At 36.5% G+C, this 17,922-nt stretch overlaps 1 protein-coding gene across 2 annotated transcripts in view; it reads right to left on the bottom strand.

Moving 5' to 3' along the window:
* phactr4b (phosphatase and actin regulator 4b) overlaps positions 1-11,316 on the bottom strand; it is a 48,156-nt gene extending 36,840 nt beyond the window's left edge. Inside the window, exon 1 of one of the 2 annotated variants that reach the window (XM_048152447.1) lies at positions 11,174-11,316. The gene's annotated coding sequence lies outside the window, so the exon portion shown is untranslated. Of the gene's footprint in view, positions 1-10,241; positions 10,819-11,173 lie in introns of those variants that run through there. The other variant, XM_048152448.1, reaches the window with a different exon arrangement.
* Positions 11,317-17,922: the final 6,606 nt, after the last annotated feature.

Here is a 17,922-nt window from a genome sequence, read left to right on the forward strand (position 1 = left end):
TCTGCCATTTTTCGCTATTGTTCTTGCTTGCTTACCTAGTCTGATGATTTGGTTGTGCACATCCAGACGTTAATACTGGCTGCCCTTGTCTAATGCCTTTTATAATGTTGGAAACGTGGGCTGGCATATGCAAATATTGGGGGCGTACACCCCGACTGTTACATAACAGTCGGTGTTATGTTGAGATTCGCCTGTTCTTCGGAGGTCTTTTAAACAAATGAGATTTATATAAGAAGGAGGAAACAATGGAGTTTGAGACTCACTGTATGTCATTTCCATGTACTGAACTCTTGTTATTTAACTATGGCAAGATAAATTCAATTTTTCATTCGAGGGCACCTTTAAGGTGGCAAGAACTTCATCCAACATATTTAAAAAAGCAGGTTTCACACCTCCAGGTTGCACAATTGTTGGGACAAAAAAATGTTTGTTTAAAATAGCACCAGCAAGCTTGAGAAAAGACCAGAAGGTAAGACCATAAATAGAAGACAGGTAATTATCTGAAAGGCGCTGATGGAAAGGATAGATAACAGGGAAATAAAATGAACGAATGTCTAACAGAGGGATACACAAAACAGACAGGGCACATCAGACTGTAATGGACTGTCAGTAGAAGTGGAGGATGGATGAATCGAGGAGAGAGAGAGAGAGAGAAATGCTAATGAATATCTCCAGGGGCATTGATCGATTAAACCGAACGCAGACAGACAGCAGTCTTACCGCACTTCAACTTCTGCTTCGTCACAATGAAAGATAAGAACAGCAGAAGACTGCACGGCATTTACCTGAGCCCAGCTAATGTTGTTTGTGTGATATGTCTTATTTAAAAACCAGAATACAAGTTGACACAAAATGCAGTCAGTGCCAATTGAATACTGGCTAAAATAAAACAGGTAGGAGAACTTTACAGTGTATTCTTTATGTACAGAGAGTTTTGTGTACAGAAAAGGAACGGCATAGGCGGAGCTTGTGTAAGGCTGGGGAAGGCTTAGCGGGGGTTTGGCCAAAAATGCAGCTGCACATTTAAACTAAATCTAGTAAATTCCTTATTAGTGAAAATGAAAATGAAATGAAAAGTGTCAATTGCGGAATTTAATATAGATCTGCTCATGTTGCGTTATACTTTTCACGCGTTTTACAGCGTTGCGCACTCTAACCAATCACACACGATTCTGTTGAGCTGAATTGCAATGGCCAATCAGAGGCGTTCAGATTAGTCATCGCTGAAACGCCGGAGTTTTGTTCAGTGCGCGAGCTGAACTCGGAATTCTGACTGAAATCTGCACTCATCATAAACTGAGATTTGGTGATTGTGCTCTTGACAACATCGAAACTAATATAAACAGGTTTTCTATTTACAACATATTTGCAGCAGCGTTGAGCAATGTAGCCAATCACAAACATATGCGATGATTTCTTGAACGCATACGTTTTTGTCCAGTGCTGAGATCTGCACGCTCAAATCCTCTCGTTATAATTTAACTTAGTTATTATGTAGGCCAAATAAGATATTCATTGTACAGTCAGCTTAATCAATTAGCAGAACTTTGTGAGAATTTGAAGATAACTTTTTTTTTTTTTTTTTTTGGTGTTTATGCTGGGATACACATCCTGATAGGCGACACGTAACTATTTCATGACATGGAGTACGGCTGCACGATATATCGCATGAGATTGTCACGCGCATTTCGTCAGTAAAGCCGGTTCCCTGATTACCGCTAAATCATTACCTGCTTTCAAATGGAGCGGCATTTAATAGACAGAGCCGTAGATCACTGAAAAGCCACGCAATATCGCGTTAATATCTTAGATGAATCGATATTTATAAACATACCCTAGAAAAAAACATTACTGGTGTGAATCTTGATGGATCCTGCATCTTGCATATTTTAAGATATGTCAGTGCAAGTTGCTTTCAGTTAAAACAGCTCAAACATGCATTTTAGTCTAGGACTAGCTTAAGCCATGTCTGTGAAACCGGGGGTATAAGTGTTTTTAAGGAGGAATCGCATCTAGCTTTACCCTAGTTGTTTGGTTCACCCTCCGCCTATGGGGAAGGTTTGTCGCTGAAGGGTCATTTATACACTATGATCGAAACTACAGTAAAACAGTCATATTCTGAAATATTATTACAATTTAAAATAACTGTTTTCTATTTGAATATATATTTTTAAAATGCTATTTATTCTTGTGACAACAAAGCTGAATTTTCAGCATCATTACTCCAGTCTTCAGTCACATGATCCTTCAGAAATCATTCTATGATTCTAATATGCTGATTTGGTGCTCAAGAAACATTTCTTATTGTTATCAATGTTTAAATCAATTGTGCTGCTTAATAATTTTGTGGAAACTCTGATACTTTTCTTTCAGGATTCTTTGAAAAATGTATCCCCCCCACCCCCCAATCAAAAAATTGATGACCCCAAACTTCGATATTTATGTATTTGCTCTAAAGAAGCTTGAAAGAATGTTTTAAATTCGAATAAACCATAATACTGCGAAAATCTAAAATAAAAAAGGAATGTTTTCACATTATTTTTTGACAACAAAAAAAGAAGAAAATTAATTTTAATAGCGATGCACCAAAATTAAAATTCTGGCTGATCATTATTATTAGTGGATTTAGCTGCTTACCATTATGGTACCAATGTGTGAATCTCTATATCCATTAATATCACAATACGTAATAGTAAACAGCAATATTTGCATACAAATACATTCATTAAATCAACCATGATGCAGTTTAATATTTAAGTTATAAATAGTTCGAAACTGAAGGTTATTGAGGCTCAATAATGGATGCTGGTATGTCCCTTATGAAACATGACAGTCAGCTGAGGTCTACAGAATTTGCATCCGTACATTAAGCAGGCAGGAATGCAGTAAACATGAGACAGGCATTGCTAGAGTTAAGCAGCCTGTTTCAGCTACGATCATTATCCCTTGCAGCCTCACATTTTTGAGGTTTCAGACACCAAAATAATCCTAAAACCCTAGTCATTTGGTTTGCGACTTCCTGAAGGACTGTATGATCATACCTAAAGCACACACTAGACTCAAACTACAAAATAAGCAAGTGAAAAATAAAAAGAACAAGTCTTAAAGTGCATGTTTTTGTAATTTAATTTTTATAAAGAAGTTGAAGTTTTCATGTGCAATTGTGGTTTAAAGGCAAAAAAAGGCTCTTACATCACTCCTGATCATAAAGCTAGTTTTCTCTTATCACACTGTTCTTTTAGGATGAGAAAAAGAAAATATATTTCATTTGTCTCAAGACTCTTAGAGAAAGGTGTATTGCTATTATTGTTGTAGATGTGGACACACTATAAAAAAACTCGCCTGCAGGGAGCACACACTGCCCCTTATGCAAATCTCATTGAGAACAACATGGTATACCGCTGCGACGATGCAGTGACCAGGCAGCTGGAATACTAATATTGTCCAACTCATTCCTGAAAAATCAAGCAGCTTTTCACAATATTGAAACTGCTCTTCATAAATGTAAAGCCGGGTTCACACTATCCGATTTTGGCCACAATTTGGCTGCCTGAGACAAATTTTGAGAATGCAATTTCCAACCTTAAAAATCAGCCAAGTCTTCTTGCGTGCATCCATTTTTAACGCGTCTTGACTGCCATATAGTCTGACATTAATGATAACTGAGATCCCACAGTGTGACATGGCTCACAGCAGGGATCGTGTTCATACAGTCTGACAAGCAACAATCATAAAAGACTATTATAAACTGTAGTGTGCTTAAGTTTCATAGTTATGTTGCTTTCATTTATGGTTTTGAAGCATGTCACAATAAGGATTTGAAAGCAGCTTTATTTTGGTCTGTACAGGAATTCTTGGTAGGTTTATTTTTGTTTGGTCTCTGAAGCCTTACATTCTTGTTTTGGGCCAAGTGGTTAGCATGTTGTGACTGTGGTATTGAAACCTCAGGGTAATATTGACCAAAGCTATGCATACATCAAATAATCCATCCTCCCATGTAATCGTAGTCTAGCCACTGCGATAAACTAACTATGGTCTTTTAGGTCTAGGTATCTACATTAAAGGTGATAGAGAGGATTTTTTCGTCGACTGAGAATCCAGAGACTGTTACTGAGTTTTTGAAATGAGCGCATGCGTAAGAACAACCCCCCTCCTTCACAACACATTTCAAAGGAACGCCTCCCAAAACTCGTAAACACTCGTATTGGAACACGAGTGTTTACCACCGGCATTCGCTGTGTCGTGTTTTTTGGATTCATTATGTCGGACTCACTGCAGGTAACTCTCTGCAGTTGTTACTCCTGTCTCCTGACAAAAACATTGCATGCGGCGCATGTAGAGTGTGGAAAGTTACTGGAGAGCGCAGCCACGCTTGTCTCTCAAAAGGAACGTCACGGCAGTGATTGACAAGCCAGAGGGCCAATTGGCTGATGTTTTTAAGGCCCTACCTCGTGCACAGATGATGTATATTAATATTATTCCTTTCAGTGCACCTAATAAATAGTCTTTTATCAGTTAGTAAAGACAGTTTCAAGTAATATTGCAAAAATGTATAAAACAAAACATCCTCTTTAGCACCTTTAACTGTGTCAAATCAACTGTTTGAATTAGGCCTATCTCAAAAACACAAGAATAAGATGTTCTCCTTAAAGGATTAGTTCACTTTAAAATGATTTACTCACTCTCAAGCCATCCTAGGTGTATATAACGTTCTTCTTTCTGATGAAAACAATCGGAGTTATATTAATAAATATCCTTACGCATCCAAGCTTTATAATGGCAGTGAACGGGACCAACAAGTATGAAGCTCAAGAAAGTGCATCTATCCATCATAAACATGTTTCACGTGGCTCCGGGGGGAAGCGATGCGTTTGTGTAAGAAAAATATCCATATGTAACAAGTTCTTAAGTAAAATATCTAGCTTCCGCCCGACCGCCTTCCATATTCAACTTACGAAAAAAGTGTAAGTTGAATACAGAAGGCGTAGGACGTATAGTGTAAGCATTTTGAACTGTGAGAGGCGTTACACTTTCTTTCTAAGTTGAATACGGAAGCTGGTAGGGAAATGAGCATGCACAATTAAGTATTCAATATCAACTGATATATAATCAAATAACTGACAGACAATGATAAATGTAAAAAAAACAAAAAAAACAAAAACACAGTAATAAACATTGCCTTTCAAAATAACTGATAAATGCATGCCACTCTCTGAATTAAACATTCAATCTTAATGAAGCATGTAGCATAACACTCTCATTGCATATTGTCTGCTATTTCACACACTACTTGCTGTGAATTTGAAGAAATGACGCTGATGTGGCTTCATTCTGATGGGGAATGGCTTAGGAATATGTGCTGGATAGGCAAACTGAGAGAATGAATTGGAGACACTTCAGTGCCTTAACGGGGAGCAGATGCGTGTCTCTCAGATAAATCCGTTCTCACACCCCTGGACCAGAAGCATCAACGCCAGTGAGTCATACTGTAAACTGGAACAATGTGCAGGGTGCTTCCTTAAAAGGTGAGAATATATGTTTGCATGCAGCGTTCATGTGTGTAGTGTTTGCAAGATGAATGTGAATATGACATGAATGCAAAGCTAATAGCACTGGAATAGAGGGTGAGCATGTTGTCATATTCCCAAACGCAAAGAGAGTGTCACCTCACGAACCTGACACATGGTAATACCTAACACATGCTAATCCCTGACACACACACTCACTCATCCTTGCAGCCTCCCTCAGGACATGAAGTGTGAAAAAAGATGTAACTGGCCTATTTCTTCTTCGGGTGCTTAACTCCTCAGCCTCCGTCGTGCACCATTTAGGATGTGCGCTCAGGGAACTAAAATCCTTCATACTGTAAATTAAACATGGCAAAATCAGCATGGTACCAAACTGTCGGGCGCTGCCCTATAAATGATATAAAAGCAAAATAAAATTAGATTTAGATTAGGTTTAGATGGAAATACATTGGAAGGATGACCTTGCAAGGTCCTTTCAGTTAGTTTTACATGTCACTAACGGTAATGGTTTCTTATCAGTTTCAGTCGGCGAACAGGAAAAATCTGGAGGAGAAATATAACAGATGTATAACAGACACTATTATTGTATCTACTCATCTCTGATGCCTCGCTCTCCTTCAGAACTTTTATATGTGAACAAATCCAATCCATGCGCTGAACAAAAATATTCTTGAGCAAGAAACAAGATATGCAAACAAACACTTCATTTGGTTTTCAAGTAGGGCAGTGCAAAACACATTTTCAAAATCAACCAGTCAGTGGTTTGCCTAGTTGGGGTCTGGCTATAAGGTAAAGTTAAAAAAATTAAAATAAAATAAGCTGAATTCTAAACACAGATCATATTTCATGAGATAACTCACAAATGACAATATTCTATTGACAAATTAGATGAAAAAATATAATTTCTAAATACTTTAACCATTTTTACAATTTCAATTTCACAGTTGAAATTGGTCTTACAAATACAGAGCTGCCTTTATATTTTAGAAATGGATGTCCCTTACAAAGGGATCAACCTACTTGGTGACCCCAAAAAGTCTGAAAACCAATGAACTAGACTAACACAAACAATCTTCTTTTATACATGAATAAAAGACAAACAGCAAAATGAAAAGCAACAGATTGGAACCATCCACAAGACAAGACGCTTTAAAAAAAAAGAATTTCTTAACACTTATGGTAGGATGCTACAAAAACGAGGTGTGATGCAGAATGCAATGACCAAAGACTTCCTTCTGAACATAGATGGCTGCAGGAGTGGTGCTTTAAAGTAGGCTTTTATGAAGATTTTTATTAGAGCACAATGAAAACATCCAAAAATACACCACCATTACATACATTAAACTTCACTGATTGACTAGTCAGTTGTTGGACCAATCCAACCAATCCAAAAATGATGTCTGATGTCACATAATGATTGACACAATTAAAAAATGATAGAAATTGTATCAGAGCAGATGGTACATTCAAACACACCCCCAAAGCTCAGTGTTAAGAGTGACACTATGGCACCACACTCTCATGTATAAAACTAGGCCTACAACTCGACTGCCTAAGAATAGCTTAACACACATAAAAGTGGGTTTAGTGTCCTACATCAAGCTGCCTGTAGTAACACATGGTTGATTCTCCAAACACCAAAGAAAAAAAACTGACAGAAAAGAAGAAAGGATGACAGAAAGTAGAGTCCTCTTCTATAAACAGAACTTTCAAATCTAAGGACGAGTTCTTCAACTGGATGCGCCGATTCAATTACGTAGCACGGAAATGGGAGCAGCTGGTACGCTTGTGTGATCTTTAAATAGCATCCCACCTCTGCGTGTCAAGGCTCGCTCGTGTGTTTAGGTTTGGGCAGAGACAGCTGCCGATGGCTGAGAGAAAAATCGTTATATGCACTGGAGGTCAACGGAGAGTTTTAATTTCACAAACTTATGCCAATTGCGGGGGAAGACAGTATCTACGGTGAACTTCCAATTTACCAATGTAACCCAAACGCAATCTTACTGTAATTTCAAAAATCGCTCTAAAAGTTCGCCTACCTCTCTGGCCGAGAACTCAACCAGAACGCAAGAGCTCCGCTGAGAGAACTATGAAGCGAGACCTGTGTTTCCTATCTCCAAACCGCATATCACACCCCCGGCTCCCTTTAGAATGACTGGACAGTGCTGTACGTTCCCATTCCGAACCGCCTATACGTCATTGCCACGCCTGCCCCAGAAAAGCTCCGCTCACCCCAGGGACCTGTGGCCCACTTTCCAAGGAGCCCAAAACACCAGTCCGAACCAAACTTCAGCCCTCCTCTCATTCCATTTTGTACATAGCCTAAGAAACTAACGGCACAGACAACCCTGATCAAGTCATGTTCCAAGGAAAGGACGGCAATCCTTGTTTGAGCAAAGGCACTCTCCATTTCCCACAAGTGAAGTAAGATCTTGTTTTTAGAATTAAGGGATAGTTCACCCAAAAATTCTGTCATTACTCACCCGCAAGACTTTTGTTTATCTTCGGAACACAAATGACAATCTTTTTTATGAAATCTGAGAGATTTCTGTCCCTCCATAGAAACAGCTACGCAACTGACACTTTGACGCTTAAAAAAGTTCCTAAAGAGATTGTAAAACGAATCCATATGAATTGAGTGGTTTAGTCCAAATTTTCTGAAGAGACACGATCGCTTTATATGATGAACAAATTGAATTTAGGCTTTTATTCACATATAAACATTCATTAACTCGCACATCAGTTATGGTAATCGGAAGCTCAAGCGTGTTTGTTTGACGTGCGAGAACCAATGAGGTTCATTTTCGTGTGTTGCGCAGCAAGTTTGAGCTTCCGCAAGAGGTTTGTTCTCGCGTGTCAAGTATGTACAGTTGAGCTTCTGTTTATGTTTGCTGATCAATATTTATATGTGAATGAAAGCCCAAATTAAATCTGTTCATCATGTAAAACAATCAAGTCTCTGTCTATGGAGGGACAGAAAGCTCTCAGATTTTACCAAAAAAGATCTTCATTTGTGTTCTTGAAGATGAACGAAACTCTTACGGGTTTGGAACGACATGAAGGAGAGTAATTAATGACAGAATTTTTGGGTGAACTATCCCTTTAAGTGGTAGAGTGAGAAACATTCTAATTGTAATTCATAATTATTTCATGTTATGTTGAATTAGTGGCTATTTCGTATGAATTTGTATAATCACATTTGTGCATTTTCGTACAATCTGCAGTGCTTACGTCCCTCCGGTTTAGTGGTGGGCCTTAATGCTAACTTTTTTTTTTCTAAAAATTGAATCTGTATGAATCACATTGTATAAATTCATACAAAATTGCCACCTCGTAAAAAAAAAGTTATGTTTTCTAATGACAATCAGGCCTGCTTTGCTCCACATCACATTTGTATGTTTTCTAAAATCTGCTTATACCCGCTGATGGTTAGCTTTAGGGGTGGACCTTCATGCTAAAAAAAAAAAAATCTAAAAAAAAAAATTACTTTCCATATGAATCACATTGTACAAGTTCATATAAAATCACCACAACCACAAGCAGGCCTTATATATATTCAACAATCAGCAGTATATATTTCAGTACTGCAGAGAGATTTTTGCTAGGCATAGCATGCTTAAAACAACAGAAAATACAGTAAAATGAACTACAATACTGTTTATCGAGGCTTTTATGAAGCAACATAAACTACTGAAACCTTTTCACCCAACTACTCACTATTCATTATCTGACTGACAGTCAAAAGCTACATTTTGGTTTTTTATGAGTTATATATAGATCAATTATAATTTTGATCTAAATGTGATCCACCCCCTCATATACTGGACTTCACAGAGATAATGTGATAAATCACAATGGCCTAACCCAGATAACCATTGTACAATGTGCAAGTCATCATTTAAAAAAAACACAGAAATCACTTTATTTTCAGCAAAGCCACAGTGTGAGAGTACAACACAAACCTGCTGTTACAGTTTCACCATCACTGCGCATGCACTGCTTATGTATGCGGTGTGAAACAGGCTGTCCTAACAGAACTAACAAAAATCATTCTGAATACATAGACAATACACATTCTCATAAGCCATCAATATAAGAAAAGCAAAAATTAAATGACATAATTTGCAACTTAAAGGATATTTATACCAGTCTATCAACATCCTTCCCAAGTAAAACAAACTTGTGTCTTCAACATCTACACATCTCTCTGCAGAAACCATTTAGATGTATGAAAAGACCACCAAAGAGTTTAAACAAATGAATTTCAATTTGAAACATGATTGGGTATATAAATAACTATACTACAGACAAAATATAACCATATAACCTAATCATCTACATAGTCCCTTAAGGGGATCCATGAGAATAGAGAAAATATAATAAAACATTTTCATTACATTAACTAATTTCTGACTGTCTAATTAAAGACCTGTTAAGTGTTATATTTTGTAGTGAAGTTAGTTATAATGTTCATAATCAAAGTTATTATAAAGAAAACACATTTTAATCATAGGCTGAGCTTTCTTAATGTCTCAGTGTCTATAAAAACTGAAAATCCCCGATCTACAGGATTCCACTAAAACACACTGTTATCATCATTTGTGTCCTCCTTAAGCTAGAATACCAATGCGAGTAAAATAAGATGGTCTGCACTAACCACACTGAATATTTCTTAATAATATTAAATAGCTTAACAAGTGTCCTTCACCCTACCTTGCAACCGGCAATCCATCTCAATCTTTCGCTCATGCACACCAGAGAAATTAGAGCTTCACTCGAGCAATGAATGAGTGATGCTCTGATGGAGCTGCGAGCTAATCAAGTCCTCAAAACGACTCGTGCACAAAGAACAAATCAGATGCTGAAAGGATGAGATCTTCCTCGATGTTACGCAAGATGACGAGATCAGTCTCTGCATGTGATAAGGATCAGACACCGGCTCTCGTAAACGGTTCCGTTAGATTTTGAGTAACAATGGAGAAAAAAAAACAGGCGGTAGATGCGAAATGCCCACTGCGAGTGGACGCGCGTGCTCCTCATCGCACATATTTCAAATGGACATGAAAATGAGGGGAGATACATTCAGAAAGCACTGGGAATTTTCTGCTGAATTAAAATGAGGAGCTTCGTTCTCCATACATTTTTTCCCCCCGTAAACAAATACGTCTGCGTAAAAACAGCTCTCGTGCGTTGCTGAAAAGTCAGCTGATCATCATAACGGAAAACATTCTCAGATGTGTTATATGTTCAGTGATGTTTTCAGTACTTCCCAGACTAAAGGGGAAATGCACCGTTCGTAGTGCTTAATACATGCATTTAATGCATGCATTGAAAAAAAAAAAAACAACAACAACAACGCAAGCGTGCAAAGATGATGGGGAGCATCGCGATGAGCGCAGCGCCGATACAACTTTGATCACAAGTATACCGCATTGTTTTTTTTTTCTCATAATAATAAAACACAAATGTTTGACTGTATTTGTGGAGGGAAAGCATATGACGAAAATAAATTGTTGTATGCGCACGAGTACTTTGGGCATAACTTAAAAACATAGCAGAAAGCTGAGATATGCATTGAAATAACTTTCTTTCCCATGCGATTAACCTGCGCGTGCATCATCTGGTTAATAGGCAGCATCTCTTACCTTGCCCTATTACGTCTAAGGCACTGGCCCTCCTCTTCCCTCGTCTAGTTTCACTTCATGTACACGACAACACGGATACTTTTTCCTTACTCTCTTTTTCCAACCCCCATTGAAACTTTTGCCAAAGATACCGGAAACCGAGGGACAAGAAGTATGGTAATTGTAGTTTTTAGTTTGAAGAACCTATGTACGCTTCCATTGTCTGCCTCAACATAATTGACTACATTACCCATGAGGCGCTTCAGGGGAAACGAACCAATGCAACTCATTCTACCTTTTTAGTTTAAATGTTGAATGCATGTGAATATTTAGTGTATTTATGCATTTATTGTTTGTAGAGTTGTGGTGTTGTAGTGAATTGTTAATTACAGAAAATACTACTCGATATCTTATCTTTAACATTTATAGATATATCGGAGTAAAACCGTGTACGAATCGTTAAAGTAAAGCTAAGCAAAGACAAGAAATTGTAATGGAATGTTTTTATTCTTTTACTGAAGTTGAAGTGTTCGCTCTGAACGTACTGTGTATCATGTATTCTAATAGAAAGACATTGCAATTAGCTTACAACGAGGTTAGCCTACTGAATATGGCCATTTAAATATATACTTAAGGGGCGGGCTATTTATCTAAATTTACGTGTTTAAACGAATATCATGGTCTTAATATTATATGGGACACGATATGTTAGGGTAAAGAGAGTTATATATATATATATATATATATATATATATATATATATATATATATATATATATATAGGTATATTGGTAATGTTACACATATTGCTTGTAAACATTGTTTACAGTCAGAACTAATTGAATTATCAATTCTGGCTGTATTTTTAATTTGTAATAATCCTGAAGTAACTTTACAAAATAAAGCCTTTTCTATATTTTTATTCCCCCCTTCTGTTAGGTGTAGAATATTTGGTGGAAATTTTGGGTGGAGTTTTCTATCCCAGCAGAAAATCACTCATTTGAGATTGGTTTTATAAAAGTGCAAAAATATAAAAAGAAATTCAACAAATCTGGCATTTTTATTTAATCAAAGAAGACATGTTATAGAAGAAAATTGATTGGTGTATAAAAACCATCATTTCTATCTGCGTGTGTCTTAAATAGGTCATCCTGGCTAAATTCTGCAATGTCACACGAGGGACAGGTCTTGCGAACATTTCAACCAAGTATAATGAGTCAGAGGAAATTGAATTGTGAGATAACCTTGGTAGTTAAAATGTGCAGATGGGTCAAAGGGAGGCTGTACTCATGAGACATGAAACCCCATGACTCCACCAGTGGTTCATGCAACATAATAATGAGTAAGCAAGAATTTCACCTGCATGTAACTGTATGTCCAAAAAAAGCCCAGAGCATGCATTTACTTAGTTTAAATGACATTAAAAAAAAGTTTGATCATGACTGAAATTTGAAGAAGCAACTGTAAAGTTTAATAAGAAACTGTGGTTTGCTAAGCAAGTGCCATGTAGTTGTATGCAACAATACAACAACAATTTAGTTGAAAACCACTTAAAATACAAAGAAGCAATACCTTTGTGATTAGTATTAGAATGCCTGAAGTGCTTTTAAGATTTTATAAGTCAAAACTAATTATGATTGAATATCTGCTGACACCCCAAGGTTTTTATTTAGCAGCATGTTGGTTCACATTTAACTACACAAAAATGGAAGAAAAAGAAAAAGAAATTACAGGTTTGTCATGTAAGTGGAGTCATTTAAAAGTAATTCCTGTAGGGATTTGATAGTAACAGAGTACTGCCATCCAGTGGAACCTCTGGAGAAGTGCTAATGGAGGGACTTTTTTTAGTAGAATAAAATAATTGTGAAACGGACTCTGTTGTAAAAATAGAGTGTTGAAATAAATTTAGGGGAAACCTTGTGCAATATCACCCATGTTTCAGGGAGCTTTCCTGATTAATTTATTACAAGGGTCATTCTACAGAAACGTCCACTTTTCTGTCCCTAGACTTTACAGAAATATTACACTTGAAAAACACTTTAGGATTAAAATTTTTTATATTAATATGAAACAATATGTTATTTGAACAATTAAACCCTCTTGAGCCATCAATGTGGCAATATTTGTTTTTTAATTAATTATAAAAATTCCAAGCGCCACAGAAGTGCTCATCCCCACAGTCATGTACAGAGGGAAAGTGCTTTATTTTGAGCTCAGAAACAGGTTTTTCTACCATTTCAAGTACAATAATGTATACATAACTATCAAATATATGATGTAAATGACATAAAAAAAAAAAAACAAATGCTGAATAAATATTATAAAATATATAATGAATGTAGTGGTCCCCTGGAGTTGTGTCACTGGTGTTACCTGTAACAAAAATCTCTTATTTTGAAATAAAAAATCACACTGATGACATCATTTGACTTCCTTCTTCCTATTTCCTAAAGATCAATGAAGAAAGGCCTCTTTTCAGTTATCAGAAATTTTAATTAGAAAATCATAATTTCATATGAAGCTTTTAGTTGAAATCACAGGTATGACCTACTTTATTGATAGGGAATTTTTAAAAACTAGAATACAAATGGATTAAATTACTTAATTTAGTGAGTATACCACTTTATATATACAACTTTATTCAAAGCTATTCATTTAGTTATTTTGCACAAAATAGCGCTAAGTTTACATGATTATAACTTTTCTTTCTCATTGTTAATCCTCCTTTGGGCAGGTATGGCTAAATTGAGGGTATTTGGCTAAATTGAGTGCAGCTGGGAAGCAGCGACTTTACAGACATTTTTAAAATGTTGTTTATGATCTTTTACTGACTGCTTTCACTAAGTGTCAATGATAAGTCTTTGAATTGAATTAAATTGAACTGAATTGAATTGAATTGAAAAACTTTATTAATCCCAGTAGGGAAACTGATTTGCCACCAACTTCGACAATACAACCAACAAACTCAGCACACAAATAACACACAGATAAATTAAGAAACAATAAATACATGATTAAAGACCAGTGAGACATGATACAGTTCCACAATTAAGAAAAAATTAACAATGTTCATTAAAATATCTGACCGCTGCAGGGACAAAAGACCGTCTCATTCGTTCACTAGAGCACTGAGGCATTATTAATCGCTCACTAAAAGAGCTTCTAAGTCCTTTTTGTGTAGTGGATGGCCTTCAAAAAGCAGAACTATTTTTAATTTTGACCTTGTCCTCTTCTCTACAATGACCTCTAATAAGTATGGAGTAAGACCAATAATCAAACCAGCCCTCTTGATCAGCTTATTTATTCTATTTTTGTCCTCAACAGGTATGCTGCCCCCCAGCAAAGTACAGCATAAAAAAGAACACTAGCTAAAATCCCTTGATAAAAAACATCTAAAAACTTTGTGCTGACATTGAATGATCTAAGTTTTCTCAAAAAGAAAAGTCTCGACTGGGCCTTCTTCATTAGGACTAGGGATGTCCAGATCCGATCACGTGATCGGAAATCGGGCCCAATCACGTGGTTTCAGACTCGATCGGAATCGGAGGTTACCTCCCGATCAGGACTCGGATATATATGTATTAGGGGTGCAACGGTTCTTGGTAAAAAATCGAACCACACGGTTCTGTACGCACTTGTACCGCGGTCCATCTCGAATGACGACGCATCTATTGGTTAATATGGTTTGTTTAAAATAGCAACGTGGAAAACAGACAGAGTTCAGATAATGTATGTTTCAGTCGATGGATGCACAAAACGTTACAACAACGATAATCAGAAAGCGTGGACAAAACAGTCACTCTTTGTAAACTGTAAACTGCGAGTGCCGTCTGCTCTAATGTCCAGTCATTTACGCCGTCATCACACGGGTATTGATAGCGCGCGAGCGCAGGTGAGACCTGAACAGCACACGTTGCTATCTGTGTTTAAACTAACTCATTTAAGCCTTGCTGATTTAAACCTTCAAAAACAAGACGCGAAAGAGAACTCGCACGCGCTGTGAGAAGATTTGTGTGCGCTCATCCGTAGCGCGCACACGCTTATTAAAGTCAGCGCGCAAATACTGAGTTCTCTTTCAAGTCTTGCGCTTCGGCGGCCACATTCATACAAACAATTATGTCAACATGCCCGTCCTAGCGAGTTTCCTAGCAAACATAGTCGGTTATGTCTTAAGTGAACGTATATTAGTCGAGAAAGACAGCGCATGTGGAACAGTATACTGGATCGTCATGTGCATGTCTTAAAGGGAAAACAGCTATTCCTGCTGCCTGTATTTAATGTTAAATCAAACAACAAATAACAAAGAAATCACTCACTGCTCTTGACTGAATAGTTTTTGTAACTTCAATAATAATCAATCATTATTTATTTTATACAGTAAAGATAATATGCAGTGATATTTTATATTTGATTACTATTTGATTACTGTTAGATACCTGTAAAACCTGAAAAGCACTGTTCCTGGATCTGTTTTTTCGCTCTTCTTTATTCTTTTTTATGTAGGCTATTACAGAAGTATCGAATCGGGACTCGGTATCGGCAGATACTCAAAATCAAATGACTCGGACTCGGACTCGAGGGCAAAAAAACGTGATCGGGACATCCCTAATTAGGACATTAGTATTCTCTTTCCAATTCAATTTTTCATCCAAGTGGACGCCTCAAAATTTATATGACTGCACAATTTCGATCAACTGACTGTTAATTGTGACTGGAAGGACCTTCTCTTTTTTCTTTCTAAAATCGATCACAAGTTCTTCAGTCTTCTCTACATTCAGTTTTAAAAAGTTAGACTCACACCAGCTGAAAAAAGACTGAACCTCCCTTCTGTAAGCCAAATCATCGAAAATCAAGCCAAAAAATCAAAAAACATGATCCTGACAGAGCTGGCAGTAGTTTCAAGATGACTATAAATGTTATGGACCATAAAAAGTAAAGCATCATCTATCCCTTCCTATATGCAAATTGCAAGGGGTCCTGAAAAACAAACACCTGCCTAGTCAGGTGATCCAATACAACCCTCTCAAAACACTTCATAATATGAGAAGTTAAAGCAATAGGCCTCAGATTGGCAAGGTTGTTGGACACCTTGGCTTTTTTGGGAATAGGGACAAGGCAAGATGTTTTCCACATAGCTGGAATCTTAGCAGAGGACAGAGACAAAGAAAACAATGAACGAAGGACGGAGCATAACTGGTCAGCACACATTTTAAGGGTGTGTGGATAAACACCATCGGGGCCTGCTGCCTTATTAGATTTAATATGCTTTAACTGCTGACAAACCTCTTCAATGTTAAGATTAATAGCTGGGCTACAATCCTCAAGGCTGTTCTGCCTAAGATTAGAAAGAATATTCTCATGTAGAGAAGAAAAATCAAATTCATCAAACCTGGCAAAAAAAGCATTGGCATCATTAGCCTGTATACCCAGTTGACATAAACTTTGATTGTATACCAAATGTAGAAATTTAGTCCCTACTTAATTATAGTTGAAGAATCTTTGGTCCTATATAAACGTCACTGGTGATTCATTGTGTCACTGGTGTTACTGTTTTTTGTCTGTCACATTAAATGAAATGTGTCATATGTGACATGGTAATAATTTTACATTCATTGAATTCTGCTACACTCAAGAATTAAGATGTAAAGGATTGAATCATTACTTGTTTATAACTGTTTTTCAAATATTTACATTGTTATAGCAAATACATGGTTGCGCAATTGAATTAATGTCATTCAATCACACCTTTTTCAATGGCATTTTTAAAAATGTTTAAAAATGCCAGAGAAGTAAAGGTAACACCAGTGACAAAAAAGTTGGTACATGCGGTCTTTAAATAAATGCAAACACACACACACACACACACACACACACAAAATAATAATTAAGCTGTTATTTATGTGTATTCATAAAGTTAAAGTGTAATATAATAATGTGGTCTACGTTTAAATGTTAGAAAAAGAAATACATTTTAAGACATTTGCCATACCAAAAGTGGACGTTTCTGTAGAATGACCCACAAGTAAGATGAGATGTTTCTTTTACTGATTTTACTCAAAAAAAAAAAAAAAGTTTTTTATTCGTCAAAAAGAAAAAGTCTTATTTTTTGCTTTAATTCATCATTGGTTCCAGCAGGAATGAAAAAAAGCAGCAGGTTCTGTGTACAGCAGTCTTTATTAAATAACAAAAAAAAAAAAAAAAAAAAAAAAAAACCAAACACACAGAACTTCTCAAAAACTTGAACAGAACAACCAGTATACACTGACAATCACAGACAAAGGAGAACTGAAAATGAGGGTTATAAATACACAGGGAAAAACTGGGCTAAAGAGATCATTAACCAGAGACAGGTGAAACACATAAGAGCAAATCAAAAACCATGGCAACGGATGAAGTAAGACACAGGAAATTGAACTGGAAACAGTGCAAATCAAAACAGAACACAACTCAAACAACTAAGGGTACGTTTACATGACAACAATGTGAAAAAAAATAAAAAACTTTCTTTGTATAGATGACAACGCTGTCAAAACCATCCCTGTTCACATGGATCCACAAAAATGACTAAAATGCTTTCACCTGAGTGATCCCATTGGATCAACTGACTTTTAATGGGTAGTATTTTTAGCGCCTGATTATAATTCCTGTAATATCATGTTATGATTATATAACTTTATAACTTTAACTTTAAATCAGTTATAATGACCATTAATGTCTTTTAAATTACATGGTTCATATACTAGTATATACTGTAACTGAAGCTATAGGGA

The sequence above is a fragment of the Megalobrama amblycephala genome, linkage group LG13 (assembly GCF_018812025.1).
Source record: "Megalobrama amblycephala isolate DHTTF-2021 linkage group LG13, ASM1881202v1, whole genome shotgun sequence".
NCBI lineage: Eukaryota > Metazoa > Chordata > Actinopteri > Cypriniformes > Xenocyprididae > Megalobrama > Megalobrama amblycephala.